This window comes from Morus notabilis, unplaced genomic scaffold (assembly GCF_000414095.1).
Source record: "Morus notabilis unplaced genomic scaffold, ASM41409v2 Scaffold269, whole genome shotgun sequence".
In the NCBI taxonomy this organism is placed as follows: Eukaryota; Viridiplantae; Streptophyta; class Magnoliopsida; order Rosales; family Moraceae; genus Morus; species Morus notabilis.
Genome location: NW_010363284.1, coordinates 402,667 through 423,747, shown reverse-complemented (window position 1 = coordinate 423,747; position 21,081 = coordinate 402,667).

The following is a 21,081-nucleotide window of genomic DNA, read 5'->3' as shown; positions in this document are numbered from 1 at the left end:
CTAAAATTAAAAATATCTAAAATATAGCGACTATTTGTGAAAGTTAACTTTTGTTTATTAAATTATCTTAATCCATAAACTTTAGATGTTTTCAATTTTGATCGCTAATTTATACAAATTCTATCAAATGTTTAACACCTAATTAACAGAATGACAAAACTAAAACAAAATAATAGATTAAGGGTCAATTGTGGGACATTTTAAAAGTCAAGTACTAAAATGAGATTGAGAGTTTAGTGGGAATTATAGTTTTAACTGTGTGTATTGATATGATGGTTGTAATAAATTGAGTAGTTCATCAAACAAATGTATAACAATTAATGAGATTAAATTCTTGTCTCATTCAAATTTTTATATTTGATAGATAACCACTAAAAACTCGTTCATACATATCATACATATGTGGACATCGAGTTTTTAATAATCATGTTTTTCATCCATATTACTCATTAAACAATCTACCATGGGAGAGAACGAACTACCTGAATAGAGTCGCTCCTCCACTGTACTGATCCATAGTCTAGTATCCATTGGTCGCGTGCCAAACACTCTACTTGCTCTACAAAAGGAGAATGCAAGCCTGTGATCCTCTTCGCCACATAGCACGCACTATCGACCTTGAGAATATTATTTTAATTTAGTTTGGATAAAATAGAAAAATTTCAGAAACTAAAAAATATAATATAATAATTAAATTAGAAACTAAAAATTTTACGTGGGGACACACTAGTCCAAAAAAAAAACTTAAACAAATATTGTATGATCCATTCTGACCATTAATATAACTATAATTTATTAGAAGTCTTTCCAATATTGCGGAAATAACATGACAATTCAAGCAATGCCATAGCATATGTACTGTATATTTTGGTTTAGAAAACATTCGTATCGTGCAAGTTGAATTTATTCACAATACACTTCGGTTAATACTTAATTGAGTATTAAAAGAAAGAAAAAGTAGATATGATGGCCCAAAGTCGTTTGATTATTTGATTTGCCATAGATCGCGTTGAGATGTGTGCATGTGATAACGTGATAATAGGAAAAGGTTCTGTTTTAGCAATGAATTTTGATCATGATAGACGTAATTTGATTTGAAAAACATTCAATATTGGCTTGGTTCAATGCAGAGCAGCCTGACCCTACGGGGACAAATTCGATGGTCCTCGCAATATTGTTACCACCTGGCACCAACAATCTATTCTACTGTTGGTAACATTGAAAGCACTGACTTTGCTCATTCAATTCTTCACTCCTCATCTAATGTCTCTCATTCAAGATAGAAGTGAAAGTTCGGGTCACTCGGACTGAGTACGACGGTCCGAATGAGAATTTTAGATCGGGTCAAGTTTAAAGAGAAGAAGGTCGGTTAAGCTCAGTTTTAAAGTCTGACGGGCCTAGCCGATTCAAAATGTGTCAGGTATTTTTAAGAAATTTTTTTAAAAAGGGTATTCGTGTCGACCCGATCCGAATAAGGTTTCAGACTCGAAACTTTGACCTGACCCGACTCAGGGGTTTGGGCCAAGCTGGCCAAAACATTAAGTGAACCGGGTCAGGACTGGGACAAGGCCAACAGTGTCAGACCTCAAACCTACCTGTTTGGTCCGGCTTAAACCTTCATCTCTAGTTCAAGGTTTCAAGCATTTTGTGCTTGGTATCCCTCGTTCTACCTAGAATCCTCAGATAGAAACTAATCATGGATTGCTAAATATAAATAATTTGTAGTTAGTAGACTTTTAATTTAATTAGTTTGGTGATACTTGTAGATGATGTTGGAGTTGTTCAAGTACAAAGTAAAAGAGTATACTTTTCATTGTCCCACCCAGAAAGGCACAAGGCTTTTGAGCACTTTATAAAGGGTCACACATTGTTGTGCGCTATAAAAATACTAATTAAGGAACACTTCCTGATGTGCATGTGAGCGGTTACTTGTCAAATTAATTAAATTTAAATGTTCTTATTTTCCTTTTATGAGTTTTAATTTGCTTAGTGCAAATTCACCAAAAGCCTATCAAACCAAGAAGGGGTAAATAAGCCTTTAAAAAAAGCGTGTCGTATCTCATATATGTATTTCAATTCTTCGTGCGCCAAATTTCCGACAGATGATGCTCAACTTTAAAAGTTAGATCATATATATTGATAATGATCTATGCTGGGAGAGTGCGAACAAAAATTTCAAATTGTCTAGACATGAAACAAATGATGAGTTCAAAAGGGCTTTGAGCTATTAGTGTGCCAATGTCAAATTTAAATATTTGAGTATGAAAATCACTCTAATCATTTAGTAAATTTAATATGTCATATTGTGTCCATAATCTGGCACCAAGTATAGCCTATGCTAAAATTTTGCATTTAAATTCATTAATGTATTGACCTTTTCGTTTATGACACGTTTACTTATCAGGATTGAGGAATGAGAGTGAAGAATGAGAATCAATCACATGTTTTACTTGCTCTTTTTTATCCTGTAATGGGAGTAGGATTGGTGAGCCCCACTCAAATTTAGAAATTAAAGAATGAGATTGGCACTCTCATGCCCCTCTTGAGATTTGAACTCTCATTATTGATATTAACATTAAATTACTATGATACCTCTATTTTACTTATAAATATAGAATTCAAAAAATAATAATTACAACCTATATTTACTATTTTATTTGCCTACTATTATAACATTAGCCTAGTTATTGTTAATTTCCGTATAATAAAATATGTACTTTATTTTGTTTAATAAATTAATAATATATTTTAATTTTTTAACAATATTTTTAATTTTTGTTTATTTTATTTAAATTTTGACAATTTATTTTTATATTTTAAATAATTGTACAACTTATATTTATTGTTATATTACCCTATAATTATACTAAATATATTAATTTTAATATAATAATTACACAATTTATTTTTTAAATTAAAAGTATAAAATTGACTTAAAAGGTATAATAATTTTACACTAGTTCATTCTGATTTTGGTTGTAAGTAAACACATTAATGAGATTTGGAGTGACTCCGATTCTGAATTCTGTCACTAAGTAAACAACCTATTCTGATTCTGATTCCTAACTCGGAATCCTGCCCACTCCGATTCAATGCCTCTTTTGATTACGCGTAAGTAAACATATTATTAATCATTACAATATTATCATTTTTTTTTTTAAATTACTTTTGCAAGTTTTTAAGAACCTAATAATTATATAACATTTCAAATAGCATTATATATTAGAGCATAAAATAAAATGACTTATCGGTACTCATTTTCCACATCTTTCAGAGCCAGGTAACATTAATTGCATTTGCATTGAAAATATAGTCTAAGTAGTACACATTTCTAAATGTCAAATTACGTAAAAGTTATGTGAGAATCATATAGTATTTGTAAAATTGATAGAATCCAAGTAAAATCTGCGTAATAATAATGATAAGATTTTTTTTATATACTACTGTTTTTAATGGTACGTTTTCACGGTGATTACTTACTAAATATACAAATTTAATGTGTGGCATGATAAAAAAATCTAATTTTATTAATTAAAATAATTATTTTGATCAACTATACAATTTATTATAACTGTCGTTTGTCAAATTAATATCTTGTAAATAAAATAACGATATAAATACTCAATATCTTACAATTAAAATAACAATATCTATTATTGAATACATATTAGAATAACAATTAAAATCATACCCAAATGTTCAAGAAAAATACGTTGAATTTTTTTTCCTCGAAATTCGGAAGGTAAGTTAAATTAATCCAATAATTCGATTTCACTGTTAAATGAACAGTACTAATACTAAATACGCACTTCGATATTGAATTGTAGTGAAAGTAAAAATCATGGCCCTCTTTCAACATCCAATTTATTCAAGTGTATCCAATATTCGAGCACATGGGGAGAGGGACCTCTTGGAGGATACATGGATAAACATTCAACAATTGGGTCCGTTTGGTTCGCTAATTTAAGTTTTTAATTCGAGTCGAGATGTGATGTTGTATAAGAATTTTTTACTGTAGTAAAAAAGTTAGATGTGACTGTTTCTAAGAGCTTTTTACTGTAGTAAAACTCAAATTCTAAACTCAAATCAGTGAAAAGAACGGGCCTTAAAAGTAAATTCTTTATTCTACCAAAACAACAACAACAACGACGATTTTAATAAAGATGGCTATTAGCAAAGCGTGTATCTACTTTATTTTTTCCTCCATATATTTGCCAAGAAACGTTTTCTGTTTTTTTCTTTTTATTAATTTCTCCTTTGTTTGATACTTGTAAGGCACACATAGACCTAATAAATAAATAAAAACGTTGAGCGTGTGAGAGTTCTTTCAAAGGCGTAAAATGAAACCCCATATTTTAAAACGTAAATCTAAGGACCACAAAATAAAAATATTAAAATCATGTCGTCCTCGAATTTCTTCTTATTTAGAATTAGTATCTGTACCTTACAGATATTCCAAATACAAGCCTTGAGCTCAAAAAATGTACCTCATTTAGTCCTGTTGAATTATTGGACATAAAACATTAAAATTCCGGCTACTTGAGTTTCTTTTTTGTTTTTTGTTTTTTTTTGCCGGAATCCGGCTACTTGAGTTGTTTTAAGAGCTAAGAATGCCCTAAAATCTGCTCACTTTGAAAATCTAGGATTTTTTTCCCTCGAATTTAGAGTTAAAAATTTAGTATTTTTTGTTGTAATCTTGTTGACTTTTTTATGGGGAAAAAAAAAAACAAGAGAGAGGACAAGCGAGTTTTCTTGTGGATCTCCTATTTCTTGTGGAGCTCTCCTAGTTCTTGTCATGGGCCCATGCTGGGTGAGGTAATAATGCATGCAAATCTTGTGTGTGTATATATAGAACAATAAAATATATATGGCTATTAATATAGTTAAGACAAACAAGGACACAATAAAATATCGCGACAAAAGATTTTATTGTTCTAATTTCTCTAAACTTATTAACATGTCAAAACCTATGCCGAACTGAAATCCCAATATCTAAAAAAAAAAAAAAAAAACCCTATGAGCAACAATAACCAACAAAGACAAAAAAAAAAAAAAAAAAAAAAAAAAAAAAAAAAACTTTTGTCATCTAAAGATGACAAAAGATCGTATGTTTGTCTAAAGATGACAAAAGTTGATAGACTTACACACAATTAAAGCTGTAAGTTTGGACAAAGCTAAACAGGTCGGCTCAAAACCCGTTACTGTTGGTTTTGGTTCTGTCATGCCCAAAAATAAGGGTTAATGACGTGGAGGCTTGTTTAGAAATTTAAACCTGTTTAAGAAAGTGATTAACAATTAACAGTTCAAAATTAAATTTCAAATCTAAAATATTCAGGTATTTTCAAACAAACCCCACTATTTATAAGAAATTAAGTTTCAAGGAAAATGGTGGAAATTCCAACAAACAAGTTCAAAACCTCGCCTCTGGTATCATATCAGGAATCCCCATAGGTATAGCATACACGAACATAAACAAGAAAGTAAATGTTGACATCAACCACAATTTAGCAGTATTTGAGTTTACAATCTATAATTTATTACATGCTTTAAGAAAAGAATGAAGGAAAAAGAAAGGAATGTGCAAATTTTCACTTCTCAGAATCGGATTCACCTCACCGATAATGGCTACCTATTCAACACTACTTTTTACGTCGCTTGGTGGGGTTAAATACATTTGAAACAAGAAAAGTGAGCGGAAGACCTAGTAGGATATAACTTTATAAAACTTTATAAATGAAAGTGCTCACGGCCCGAACATATCATCTGGAACCGATCATCCTTTAAAGAAAGGAAATACTCACATAATAGTAACAGAATATCTAAATAATGAAAATATGCAAAGCCAAAATATCACCACTGAGTAAAAAGTAGCCCGTACGGGTTTCAGGACCTGTCCACAAGGATACGATTCCCATATCCCGATCTCTGTGGTCATCATGTGTTTTATCATTTCTTAAAATATCTCAGTTTAAGAAAGAAAACTCTTTAAAATCTCATTTCTAAATTATTGGAAACTCAAAGCATTATTCATGCTATTTCTTCTAAAATCATTTTTATTTCAACATGTTTTGTATTAAAACACTGTCATAGGCTAAAATCATTGAAATCATGGCTATCAAGGATATGGACAATAATATCCTACCTCTCAAATATCAAACATGTGGCTATCTTCACATAGCTCTAGCTCTACTTATCTTTGAAGCTCCAAGTGCAATCGTGCCACTAGCTTCATCATCAAAATCAACGGTTTAGAGTTTAATCCTTTCCTCTAAACATTCTTGTTTAATTATATACAATTGTATCATACTAGTATTCCTTAACTTAAAATTAAAGTTCATAAACAATTCTTAATTCAAATCATGATTCTTTGGGAATTGGGATTCATTCTAGAAAATCGAATGGAACAAGAATTAATGTGGCTAATCCACTCACTTTCAATTCCCAAATGAAGTTCGGTTGGTTCTACATCGAGTTTCGGGGTCAAAATAAGGTTTTTAAACTGTTCAGGGTCAGATTTAGTGTGAACCAGTCGACCGGTGATAGAGGAGTGTAACTCCACCGGTCAGCCGGTAGAGTGATGACCGGTCGACCGGTGGGGAGAAATGCCAGGGCCAAAAATGGCCGATCCGTGGAAAATGAAGCCAAATCCTATAATTTCAGGTTCGATTTCAACATATTCTCAAGAGAAAGTAACAAAACTAGGTTACAATTAACGAATGGGGTTCAAAAGAATCAAAAATCCATAAATTTCATCAAGATTTCATCAAAACCCATTCAAAAATCCATTCAAGACTAAAACTAAATCAAAACTCATCAAAATCCAAACCAATAACCAGATCACCAAGAGAAAGTCAAAGATTAAGAGTGGGTTTTCAAATATTTACCTTGATCCTTGCTTTGGGGTTGAAAACTTCTTGGAGATCCTCATTTTTGGTTCAAATCCGGTTCAAAAACGTCCTTGAGAGAGAGAGAGAAAACTTGAGAGGAACAAGAGGGGAGAAAGAAACGGTCAGAGAAAGAGAGAGCTGAAAATGAGATAGAGGCTGAGAGAGTGAAGGAAATGAGAAAGAGAGAGTGTGAGTGAGCGAGAGAGTGACAGGAGAGGAGAGAGAGAAATAGGAAAAGAAAGAAAAGAAAAGAAAATAAGGAAAGAAGTAATACTGAAAGGTAATTAAAAGAAAATGGGTGGAATTATGTATTCCCACATACTTCCGGGGTGAAATTATAAATACTAAAACTAGATTTAAAGGTTCTTTATTAATTAAAAAAATTAAATTAGGCACACAAATAAACCACAATTAGCATAATTAAACATGTTTAATTCTTGAGGGCGTTACAGGTCCAGCCCCGTTCAATCCTAAATTTTTTGGGCTTAGGGTCGGGTCAAGCTGACCTGAACATCATATTTTTAAATATTTTTTAAAATACCTTAAAAAATTTCAACTTGGGCCGGGATGGGCCGACCCTCTCTCTTTTAAGTTCGGGATGGGCCGGCTTGAAATTTCTCTTCGGGTCGTCGGGCCCTGGCCAGGTGGCCCAAACTTACACCTCTACACATGATCTAAAATGTAATCTATTGCAGAAAATAACTCTAGGGTTTTCAACTCTCTCTTTCTCCTTTACACGACCAGAGAAAAAAGAGTGAGTTACGGCCGGGGTTCTGGGGCTGCCTCCCAGCGCGTCACCGGGCTCCTGGCCATAAAACTTGGTCCTCCAGCACGTCTCGTCATGAGATTCTCATTGGTGGTGGCGATGTATAGTATGGTAACTCTGCTTGGGTGGATCTAAACCGGTTTAGAGCTTAAAAGATGAATTGATAGGCTTCATTTTCAGGTGAGTTTGTTGTTTGGTGGCTGAGATCTCATGGCCGACTATCTCCCTTAACAGCCCATTGGTCAGTTTCCTTTCACCGAAGATTTTAACAGCGGTGGTCAGAGTTTTTTTTTTTGTTTTTTATGTAATTTTAGTGTTTGTAATTAGGGCGGTCATCTCCCCACTTGACCGTAATTTCTTTTGCTATTTGTTATTAGTTTTTGGTGATCATCTTAAGGCCATTTGTATGTCTCATGATAGAATTATCTTGGTCCGGCTAGAATTTTTTCTATGCCGTCTAGATGTTCCCTCTTTCTGGGGTTGGCGATTTGTCGCTTAAGCGTTCAAAAGCCTATTTCAATGGGAGGAGTTGATTCAATTCAAGCTTTATGTATGCTTGTTGTCAGTGTGCTGAGGTGTTCTCCCGTTCTCGGGCCTCAGGCATGTGTCCACCTCTCTAATGGGTCATTGACATTGTACCGAGACGACTGTTTATCAATTTTTTTTAAAAATGCAATTTTCCTTTAAAAAAATGTAATCTCTTGCTAAAATAAAGCAAGAAAATGTTTTGACTTTTTCATTATTCTTCCTTAATAGATATGGCCTAGCCAGCTTTTTTGCATGAACCACTCTCAACTTTTCGCGATTGGCAGATCGGTCCCTAAATTATATTTTTACAATCGAGTCTTTAACGTTTAAAATGTGTTGTATTGCTGGTCCAATTAGTAACGTCCGTCAAATTGTGGAAGTTTTGTCACACGTGAGTAGCACTTGCATTGCAAAAAAAAAAGCGCAATGGTCATTTTATTCCACTCCAATTCAAATCTGATTTTTTTTTTTTTTTTTTTGCTAAAGACAACTCAATTTTAATTAAGCTTCATTCGCTTTGCGAATTTGAATTTTCAATTTGAGTTGAGATATGACATTTTTTAAAAAAATTTTAACTGTAACAATAAATGTTAGATGTGACATTTTCTGAGAATTTTTAACTGTAAAAAAACCTATAACTGAAAGCTCAAATCAGTGAAATGAACGAGACCTTATTAATTTCAAAACCAATAGAAATTGAACTCACAAATTTATATTTTGATTAGAGACACTGAAATCTCTTCAAAAATTAACCTTAAAAATTTAAAGTAAAAGAATTAAATCAATTTTTAATCTTAATAGAAAAAAAGAGCATGTATTCTGCGCTTTGCTGTGAAATATAATGTTGTATTATAATATATTTACATAAATATATACATTATTGTTATTTCAAATGTATTTATATGCACATATACATTATACAGTGTTGTATTATTTGATAGATATAAAATTTTTACAAACATATTTACATAGATATATATAGTATTGTTATTTAAATTATATTTATATATATATATATATATACATTGTACAAAGTAAAATACAACATATTTCCTGAGCATTCTCTTTTTTTTAACTGCAAATATAAAGGTAAAAAAAAAATGTTTGTAAATATGAGTGTTAAGAAAATTTAAATTATATAAATTTTATAGTATGAAAGAAATATTTTTAAAATATTTATATTACCTTATTTTTGGATGTTTTCCAGACTGTCTTGTTGTTCTTGATTTAGGGTTGTAAAGGTGGAAGGATTTTTAGATATATATTTAAATTAGTTGACAATATTTGTTGTACAGAATATGTCATACCTTGTGCCTGATTTCTTGGACGTTGGAGTGTGTGGATCAAATGTGATTGGTGTTGATAGCTATCCTATTGGTATTAGTTGTGGGCTGAACCAGGATAAATTGTTTAAAATTGTATTCAAGATAATATAAACATTTTTTTATGTATAGTTGATATAAGATAGTAAACATTATTTACCTTTGTGGATCTTCTGTTGCTGTAGTTAACTATTTTGTTGACGATGATGGAACATGGATGTCCTCAAATATTTTTGAAATCATTGTGCTTATTTGGGTGCCTCGCTGTTGAAAGAAGATTTGGAAGATTTTTGATTGTCCTCGAATCTGATCAATAGTTGGTGGTACCATAAATGGATCGGTAAAGCCTTCGTCAATTGTTAATGTAGAACATGGTTTTTTTTATTAATGCCTGAGCGGTTCTGCCAAAAGCGATAACTTTCATGTCTCCAGTGTTATCTTCAATTTAGATTATTAATCTGTACCTGTAAAATACATATATATAGCTTTTTAATATTATAAAATATTTATTAGAATTAATAAAGGTATATAATAATTAAAAATGCTCTGTTAATAAATGTAATTACCATGGAGATGGTGTTGACTTTATGTGGCCATGACTATCGCACCACCAACCTATCCTTGCATATTTTAATTGTCGGTAACAGTTGGGGCAAGAATTATAGAACCATCATTGAGATGTTAAAAAATTTACTATGGTTGCTCTTACAGTGAATTTTGCACCCTGAATAAATATTAAAATATCGTGTTTTTTAATTTTTAACTAAGTGTGATAAAGAAAGAATAAGAAAGTTAATAATACTAACCAAATTGTTTTCTGCATCCACGGTTTTAAGTTCATTTATTGTTTTTCTGTTTGCTGATATTTGTTCTTCAATCGTTTAGATCGGTATTTTTAGCGCTGGTAGGAATTCAATTTGTTAACTTTGATGGAAAAATCTGTATATATAAAAATAAAAATAAGTTAAGGAAAATGGAATTAAAATTTGTAAATATGTTATACGACAGATTTATTGAAAAATATAATATATATATATATATATTTACCTTGTCTTTAATGTTGTTGTTTCTGGAATATCTGGGTCGATATAGAAAATTGTTGTTGATGTGCTCGAAACATATGAGTTGCCTAGAAGAATAACAGGGTAATCAATAAATTTATGATATAGTTTTTATGTGTGTATATAAAATTGTTATAATAAAACGTGTTAAAAATACCTAGATATTATTTCACCAACATTGGTGAGAAAACTGCTACAACTGGTGCTTGAAGTGTTTTAAGAACATTTTCATCAAATTGGTCTGCTTTATGTCCCCATAACCTTACTTGTAGCTGTGCATTTTTGTTGAAAAAATGTCATCCACAGAAATGATTAATAAAATATATTTGAAACAGTGAAAAAATATTGTATTTATGTTAAATAGTAGTTGTAATGAATAATAAATGTGATAAAAAAATACATAAATTTAACTTACCTAATATTTTGTATCATTATAGATCGTCGTGTTGTTGGTCTGCTGTTGACATTTGTATGCTCAATTGCTTAGACACTTGTTAATACTCCAATAACATCTAGTATTATATATAAACAGAAAAATTCTGTAAATAAATATTCAAGAAGTAATTATAATAATACTAAAATTAGTTAAATAATATGTATTACCTGATAATATTTTGGTATTATTAATTCTTTGTTGTAGCTGATCAAATTCTATGAAGTAGAATTTGTGGAATGGGATATATGGTGCATCATCCACAACAGGAATAAAGGATGTCGCTCGTGCAAATTGAATCATAGCACTGTGTGGATCGACTTTGTACGTTGGTTTATTTTTGGTAACATAAAAATTACTAATGTTGTATATATTGCCTTGTTCAATGTGTTGAGAAGTAAAGTCTGAATCACGTGCTCAAATTGATCCTTGTATTGCTTCATGATGTAAATAAATAATAAAGAGAAATAGTTATTTAATGCTAATAAATGTTATATAAAACAATATGTAATATATTATTTTAAAATTTTAGTACCTCTTCATCAACCAGGATACAATCAAGGCTTATCAGATGTCCTGTGACAAAATCATTGTTTGTCCATATTCTGCATATTTGTGCTTTTATTGTTTCATATACTTCATTTGGCTTTAGTGCACGAATTGGTGTTGTCATTGTGTCTAAATCCTGAAAGAAGCAAATAAGATTTTGTTATAATAATAAATTCTTTTATTGAATTTATGGTTAAAAATTTTGTACTAAAAAATTTTAATATTACAAAGAATATAGTATAGTATATATTTTTAATTTATTTATTTATGTGATATTATGTAAACTTTCTTTGTAGATAATGTTTTTTATATGATTGGGATAATTGTTGTTTGAATCATTAAGTAATATATATAATCCTTTTGGATTAGTTACTCTGGATAGGGCAACATATAACTGACCATGACTAAATACTTGATTTTATAAAAATAGTCCGACTTTATTCAAAGATTGTCCCTGACTTTATTTATTGTCATTGCATAACATATCTTAATAGGAAATTGTCGTCTATTTAATGTGAATGGCCATTTAGATTCGTGTACAGTGATTTCTATTCTTAGAATCTAAACTTTTTTAATAATATTATTTGAATTAATGATCTGTCCTTCTATTATTTTATTTGTTAATTGTGTTATGAGAAGTCTTGTTCCATTGCATAGTCCAGCAGATTGATTTAAGTTTCTTAAAAGCATTATTGGAGTTTCGAGTTTAAGATTTAATTCATGTGGTGGTATACCGTTAAAATTTAAATTATGTAAAAATTCTTGAGGAGATAAGAGATTTAGTTCTTCTATGTTTTCTGATGAAGACACTATTGTATCATAACTATAATAAGATTTTACTTCATTAGGTACTAAAGATAATATATAATTATTTATATCATCAGTAATTTTATTTTTTGGTGTTATAATTACGCGTTGTTTCAAGTAGTCAATATTATTAAAATTGTTGTTGAAATCATTGTATATTAATGTTGTCATTTTGTCAATTGGATTTAAGTTAGCATCTACAAAGTATTTTTTTGATATTTTTATCCATGTAATATCTTCATTTTCTAAATCTTTTATTCCTTCAGCAGTACCATTTCCAATATCTAATATCCAATTTGAGAAATCTTCAATTTCTTTTTTTTCCTCTGATGTTATATCAAAATGTTTTAATCTCATACTTCTGTTAATGTTAAAACTTGAAAATGTGGCCATAAATAAGAATTATTTATACATGCATATATTATGTGTTCTTTTGTTTATGTAGGTAAAACAAGTAAGATTTGTCAAAAATTACCTCTTAGAATAACTGTCATTCCACCAAATGGTTGCTCAAAATTGTTTCATAAATCCTGAAGTGTTTTATCTAGTGCTTCAAAATAATATTTATTAGTCTAGGTGCTTCATCCCATAAAATTAATGATGTTTTTTCAATTAAATGTGCTAATTGAGTTCCCTTTTTTGTATGAAATGTTAAAAATTTATCTATTGATAGTGGTATTCGAAATCTAGAGTGTGCGGTTATTCCTTTAGGTAATAATAATAATGTTATTCCTGAAGATGCAACAACAAGAATTATTTCATTATTTGATCTAATCTTTGTTATAATTGTATTCCACAAATATGTTTTTCCAATTCTTCCATGACCATAAATGAAAAATAAATTGTTTTGTTTATCAATTACAGAGTCTAAATTTTTTTGGTAAATAATATGTTGTTCATTGTTTAAATTATGTACTAATAAGGAATTTTCTATTTTTAATTTATTGATGTCATAATTAAGTTCCTCTCTTAAAAGTTTATTGTTTAGATTATTTATTAGTGAACCAGTAGGAAGCGGTAGATTAAAATGAGCTAAGGTTGATGAATTTAGATTTAATAATTTTTCCAGTTCATATAATATAAAATTATATAGTTCATTTCATGTATTTCAAAATATGGATTGTTAAAAATTACAATATAATAACAAATAAATGTCGTAATTGAGACGATGTAGACCAGAAAGATGCTTCTAATATAGACTGCTCTCATTCTCTATCATCTCCTAATAAACCTAGTGCATAACATGCAGCCTGATATGTTCCATGTGTTATATTATCAATAGTTCGAAGAGTTTCATAGCTCGTTATTCCTTTTCAATGATTTAGTAATAATTTTAAATAATACAATTCTCCAGAGCTTGGATGAATATAAAATGATCGCCCAATTGTATGTCATATTTGTCTAGGAGACCAATATTTATACTTATTATTCCAAACATATTTAGTCAAAAATTCATTATAAGTTAGCTTTCTAGCATTGATATCATTTTTGTTTATTTCTATCCATTCTGTCAGAGTTGTTTTATGAATATTTGGTTGTTTTATTATATCAATAAGATGTTGATTTGACTTGAATGTTATGTTTTGTATTTTTGATAAATGTATTGATAGACGCTGAATGGCTGGGTTCCTGTGATGCATTGGATATTCATATAAGCGCCATATTGCTTCATAAGGTGTTATATATCTACAATTAATATAATTTTTTATTTCATCTATTTCTTCATTCATAATTTCTGCACAATTTTCCTGTACAAATATTGTCTTCTCTAACCGCGCTTATTCTATCAAGTCATTTTGTTAAGTATTTAAATAAATATTTTATAAGCATTGACAGAGAATAAATTTCTAAATTAATATGAGCATTATATTTAAGAAATAAATCTATATTTTATGGAACAACATATCTATTATCTAATTTAATGCCATCTTTGTCAACATAGAAATTTGTATTTCTTCTTCTATAATTAACAAATCTATTTTCTTCGATATATATTTAATTTTTTATTTGTTTCGGGAATTTTTTGGAACATTCTAAATTTTTCATGTATGGAGCAGTTGGTTTAGAAACTTCACATTGTTCATGCATCACAAATTTAGCTACAACATTGTATTTTAATTTTTTTTCAGGGTCAGGAATTTCGGCAGAAATAAATTTATCAATTTTTGATGGCTCATGTAATTTTTCATGAGTATGTAACCAAATAGGAAATGACAGTGTGGCAAACGTCGTTTCTGAAATTCGACTACGTATAGATCTACAAAATTTAGACAAAAAATTTATTTTAAATATATTTAATATAAGCACTAAATAATATCATTTAATATTTATAGATAAAAGAACATAAATCTAGAAAAAATGAACTAACCTGCTACAATTGTTTCAAAGATATTTTCATTTTTTACAGTGGATAAAAAATGTTCTAATTTAATTTTAAAAATTCTTGTAATAATAACAGGTCTATCTGTAGGTTTAGAACCATGTATTTTTGTTAAAGCTCTAGTAATTTCAGGCCATTTTATATTACATGTAAATGTTATAAATAAATCAGGATTTTCATAGTATGTACAAATTGTCATTGCATCATGATAGTTTTGAATCATATATCTAGGACTTCCGGTATGACTAGAAGGAAGAATAATTCTCTTGCCTATTGCATGTGCATTTGTATCTCCTTTTGTAATAGCATCTTGAATTCCTTGATAAAATTCATATCTCAAATTTTTTTGATTTTTTCTAATGTAATCAAGTCTATCTTCTTCTACACAGGCATAAGCATCAACTACATATTGCTGTAATAATCTTCCACTTCTCAATAGGATATCACTTTGATTTTGATGTTCTAGTAATTGATAACAATAAAATTCTCTCATAAAAATATTTTTTCTCTTGCCTATGTTATTTGAATTATTTACATTATATTTTAAATCTGTTCTATAACCATATTCTCCATAAGGAAATAATAATAGATATTGAAGAGACATATAAGATGGATGTAATTTTGTAATTCTTTGTAAAGTATTTGTTCTATCTTCAATTATAATATCTCTTCCTTGTTCGTATTCACTAATATCTCCAACTATTAAACAACATATATCATTTGAAGTTAGTAATTCATATTGATTATTATCTGTATTTCTTTGATTTATAAGTCTTAATTTCATAGATGGTAATTTATCTTCTTTGTATCTATCTCTTATCATTCAAAAAATCTTTACTAATTTATTTGTATTATCTAGCATTGTAATTAAATGTTCTATTATCAATTTTATTACATTTTTTTATTCATTTTCAAATCAGAATGAAGCCATTCGGTTTTCAATCTTATTTTCTGTATCATATATATAAAGTTGTGCAAATCTAGGAGGATTATTATCAACTGGAAGAAGAGATCCTATCAGGTGATGTATTTATCCACTTATTTTAAAAATATAAGGACCAATAGAGTTTTTTGGAAAGTTTTGTATATTACTCCCAAATGATGTAAATGCAAACATAGCATTATAAATTCTAATATTTTTTTAAAAATGTGTACTTATTGCTCCTCCATAATAATCAAGTAGATTATATAGTGTAGGAGGAATATGTTTAATAGAAGGTATTCTAATTTTTCCTTCTCTACAACAAAGATTGAATTTAGGAGGATTACCTTTTTTAATTCGTTCATTAAGACAAAAAAGAGCACCACAATATTGACAGACATAAGAACAGTTTCCAAGATCAATGTACATATTAGTGTCACCTATTAACAAAAAATTGAGATTAGCTTATGAGAGTAATATATAAGGAATTATTATTTCTTTTATAAAAGTTTTATAATTAGTACAAATGAAATATTTACATTTTTGTGTGTTATTTTTGAACGCTGATGGAAGAGCTATTTTAGGAGGTCTACTTTTAGTTTCAGACATATGTTGCATAGGTCTGTTTTCAGTTTCAGACATATGTTGCATCACATTAACTCTGGATCGAGGGATCACTGTGAATGAATCTCTTGTACCTGAATTTGTTTTACTTGAGTGATATTTATTTACAGCTGTTGAATCCTCGTCCATATGTGAGATGATACGACGCAGTCGATCGTTTGATTTTGTGGGTTTTTTTATTTTTATTTTTTTTGCTCCATCTATGTATTGAAATACCATATATTTTAATAAGTTATTTTGTAAAATTTATTCTTATGTTAGAATAAATTATGGAGTGGAAAAAAATTGTTTCCTATGTTAGAAAAAACATAATAAACAATTTTATATAACAAATAGGATAAATTAAATGTACATAATATGATAAATAAATATTTATGACAATTCCTTATTCAATAAACGAATATAATAGAATGATTATGACATAAAATAATATAAAAATATATACACTGTATATACATTTATAAAAGCAAAAATGTTATATGTACAATGTCAAATATAGTAATTTAAAACAAATTTAATAAGAATAAATACATGTATATATTAAATAGATGTAAAAATATATGAATAATTTGACTTCTTTACTTGTTATAAGATTTCTCTTCTTTACAGATGATCGACCATATTGGCAATCTTGAGTGAAACATGGGGGAAAAATAATAATTTATAAGCTCTGTAAAACGAAATTAAAAGTACATAAAAAGGGAAAAAAATATTAATAGAAAATGTAAATGAAATGTTATAGGAGTAAAATTTTTAAATAGTAATTGTAGCTCAGATATAGAAAATTTTCATCATGTGATGAATAAAATTAATTTTTATATTTATAAATATTTTGTAGCTGCCGTTGTAAAAACTTTATAGTTAAAGAAAAACACTTACAGTAACTCCACAAATTCATATATCAAGTAAAAGTATTATATAGATAATAAATAATGAAAATAGTCAAGAAAAACAAACTGATTGAAGGAAAAGATGAAAGTTAAAATGTCAGTGTATCTAAAGTTGTCCAATAACCACCAATTGAAAGAAAGGAAAAAATAAAAAACAGTAGCCTAAAAGGAATAAAAAAATAGAGAAAAGTATCTGACTTTGGCAAAAATAAACAGAAATATTTAATAAAAATATGTTGTATAAATCTTCCCATCAAAAATTACTAAGTTAGCTAATTGTTTTTCAATTTTTGAATTTCATTTCTTTTTTTTAAAGGATAAAGAAAGAAAATGCTTTTGAAGTATTACAGTTGAAATAGAATTTTAGAAAAAGAACAAAACACACATATGAAAGTCAAAAAATGGCTCTAGGCTAGGGGAACACTTGCTAGAACTCAAAATACGTATTTCCGGCTAGGGTTTTTTTTAGGAGTTTATTTATTGAGACTGGCCAACCAAAAAATGAAAACATGCCTTGGAATAATCTTAGAAAACCATATTAAATAATACCAATCAACTCTATGTTTAGTAAGTCACAAATCCTCTCAGGTTGCAGACATGAAAAAACTGCACATATTTAAACATTTAACATATTCTAAAAATAGAGAAATAAAAAATTTAGGATAAAATAATATAGACAAAAAGTATTAGGAAAAAATAAAAAGTTGTAACAATAGTTATTGCACAACCTATTTATATTTGAAAATATTTAAAGTACTTATGATCATCATTGTTACAGAAAAGAGATAGTAAAATAAATAAATCTTCTTCAAATAAGATGATGAAATATATTTCAAAAATAAGAGAAGTATTATATATATATATATATAGATGTTGGAAAAAATTTGTACGGGAAAAAGTTTTAAAATTGAAATGCTTTAGTAAATAATATAATTGTTCATAGTATATGTATAATAATAATATAATATAATATATATAATAAACTCAATTTATTAAACAAACATAAATACATAAATGTACACCAAAAAACCATTTAAAACATATGTAATGTCCCACAATAATGTAATAACAACAAGAGAGGCAAAAAACATTTATTAGAAGGAAAAAAACAGGGAAAAATAAAACATATTTTAGTAGTAGTTATTAAGAACATATGGAGAATATTATAACCAATTTGTAGTAATAACATTTACTAACAACACATTTAAAGCATTTGTGAATATATATTACAAAGCAAAAATAACATATTTCATTATAGGCAATGCATACAGATATATTTAGTGTTAGCAACAGATAATATAAAGTTCAGCATACTCATACTTAATATCACGACTAAATATTGAAATAGTAATGATATAAAACTTTAATAATACCTGAAGTGCTGTGTAAATATCAAATGCCAACTAACCAAATCAGAATGTATATAGAAATGATATAGTGCTATGAAGAGAGAGTAGGAAACGATTGATATTCAAGTGTAGCAGCATATTATGGAGGTAAGAAAAGACCAAATCTGCTCAAAATAAGCACAGTCGGGAAATATTTTATTGCCACATAATGAATATAGTATATAAAAAGTAAACTATAAGAAAGGAAAAAAGTCAAATAAGTTTTTGAATATACTTAGTTGCACTAACATATCACATACATACATTAAATCTATCTACAGAAAAAAGATATGCTTCATATTACACTATAAATTGAGTACAAAAAATAAAAAAATCAAGAAACTTTTTAAAAAAAATAAGATTGTATATAAATATTTGGTTCAAGTTATAATCATTTATTGTCAAGAACATATACCATGGGTAATTGAAAAATAATCTAGCAATATACATGGCTGTCAGCTATATTATTAAGGAGTTTATGCCATAAGTAAAAAAAATTAGTATAGTTTAGAACATCAATATACATTAACACAAAAAAAAAGAATATATTTAAGAAAAAATAAAGTAAAAAAGTAAACAAAGTACTGTAAAATAACAGTTGATTAAAATCAGAATGAATAAGAATGAAGCTTAGAAAAATTTTTAAACAGAATGTATGAAAAAAAACCGGAAGAAAATAAGAAAAATCATGACATGCAAAGTAACAATAAAAGTAAAACGAAGAACGAATTAAAATATATTGGCATAAGTCCAAAATAATAAGGGCAACATCAATGATATCCAAATCTATAATAACAATTACCCGGCACATGTTAACAACAAAAGAAATATAACAACATCATAACCAGAAGAAAATAAAATTTTTGAAAATAAAAAATTAAACTTTTGACAAAGGATGGTATAAAACTTTAATAATACCTGGAACGTTGTGTAAATATCAAATATCAGCTAACCAAATCAGAATATATATAGAAATGATGCAGTGTTATAAAAGAGAGCAGGAAACGATTGATATCCAAGCGTGGCAGTATATTATGGAGGTAAGAAAAGACTAAATCTGCTCTAAATGTACACAATCGGAAAATATTTTATTACCACATAATGAATATGGTATATAAAGAGCAAATTCTAAGAAAGAAGAAAAATAAGTATCAATTACTCATTAACGTCATAGCCCACGGACAGAATTGGAATAAGTACAAGTTTTGCTTGATTCAAACAAACACCAAAAATTGATGCCAAGAATTTGAGAGAATGGCTCCCTAATAAAGTTGCAAAAAAGCTTAGAATAATTGGCACAAATGATCCCTAACATCTTTAATAAGTGATAATTCTGAGTGACAAGTCAAAGGGTTTAATTGTGGCTAAAAGAAGAAGCAAAGCTGCACACCGAATTAGCATATCATCGTCTTTTATTCAAATCAAATGTCTAACTTGCTTAGATAATAATTATATCAAACAATTAAAAATGTTCCATTTGATGTTTACCCAAAAAAAAAAAAAAAAAAAAAAAAACCTCAAGAAGAGATCGATGAACACAGATCTGAGAAAGAACATATTTGCACAAAAACATAGAAATGGGAAGATAATGTGATATATAAGTTCAAGATCCAAAATGCCCTCAAAAATCGCAAAGAACACAGATTTGAGAAAGAAAAAATAATAAATTTTACAACGCGGTTCGCACAATGACTTCAAATAGCTTCGAATTCAAATGGGCTACTTTAAATTCAAATGGATTGGGATCAGCAGAAAAAATTCAAATGGATTGGGCTTGGTCTCGAACTTCCTTTCCATTTCAGCCGAACAACTAACCAAAACGACACGCATAATTAAATGCCAATTAATCAAAACGACATCTAACATCTTCCATAAAAAAGAGCACAAAGCACATTTTCACGTTGAGTAGCAAACAAAAAGAGTATTTATATCTGCATCATACATGAATCTCAAGGAAGTCATTTCTTTTTCCTAAATGTCCTGTTCATATATACAAAAAACACGTGCAAGTAATATTTTCCTGTAATATTGTAATCCGATAAGATTTTATCTGAATGATAATGACTTTTCAAGTAGTATTTACCACGTATATGGGTTTTTTTTTTAATGTATGGAGTCTTGTATTGAAGTGTCAGGCAATAGCAATAATAATAATAATAATAATAATAATAATAATAATAACAATACAAAATAATAATGACAATACAAAATAATAATAACAATAATAATTTTCCGAATATAATGATCTTGTGTTTATAGGTCGACTCTCCATGCATGAAAAAAAAAACGTACCTCTTAAAAGTACGATTTTTAATATTCTCCACAACTGGGTTATAAGATCCTGTCATATTGTATTTTTAAGTTATTATTTTAATTTTTCCTTTTATTTTCTTTCTATAAAGAGTGGTTTTTTTTTTTTTACAAGAAAAAAGGGTTTTGAAAATATGGCCCGTTTAGTTCGCTGAGTCGAGTTTTTAATTCGAGTTAATATGTGATTTTATGTGAGAGCTTTTTACTGTAGCAA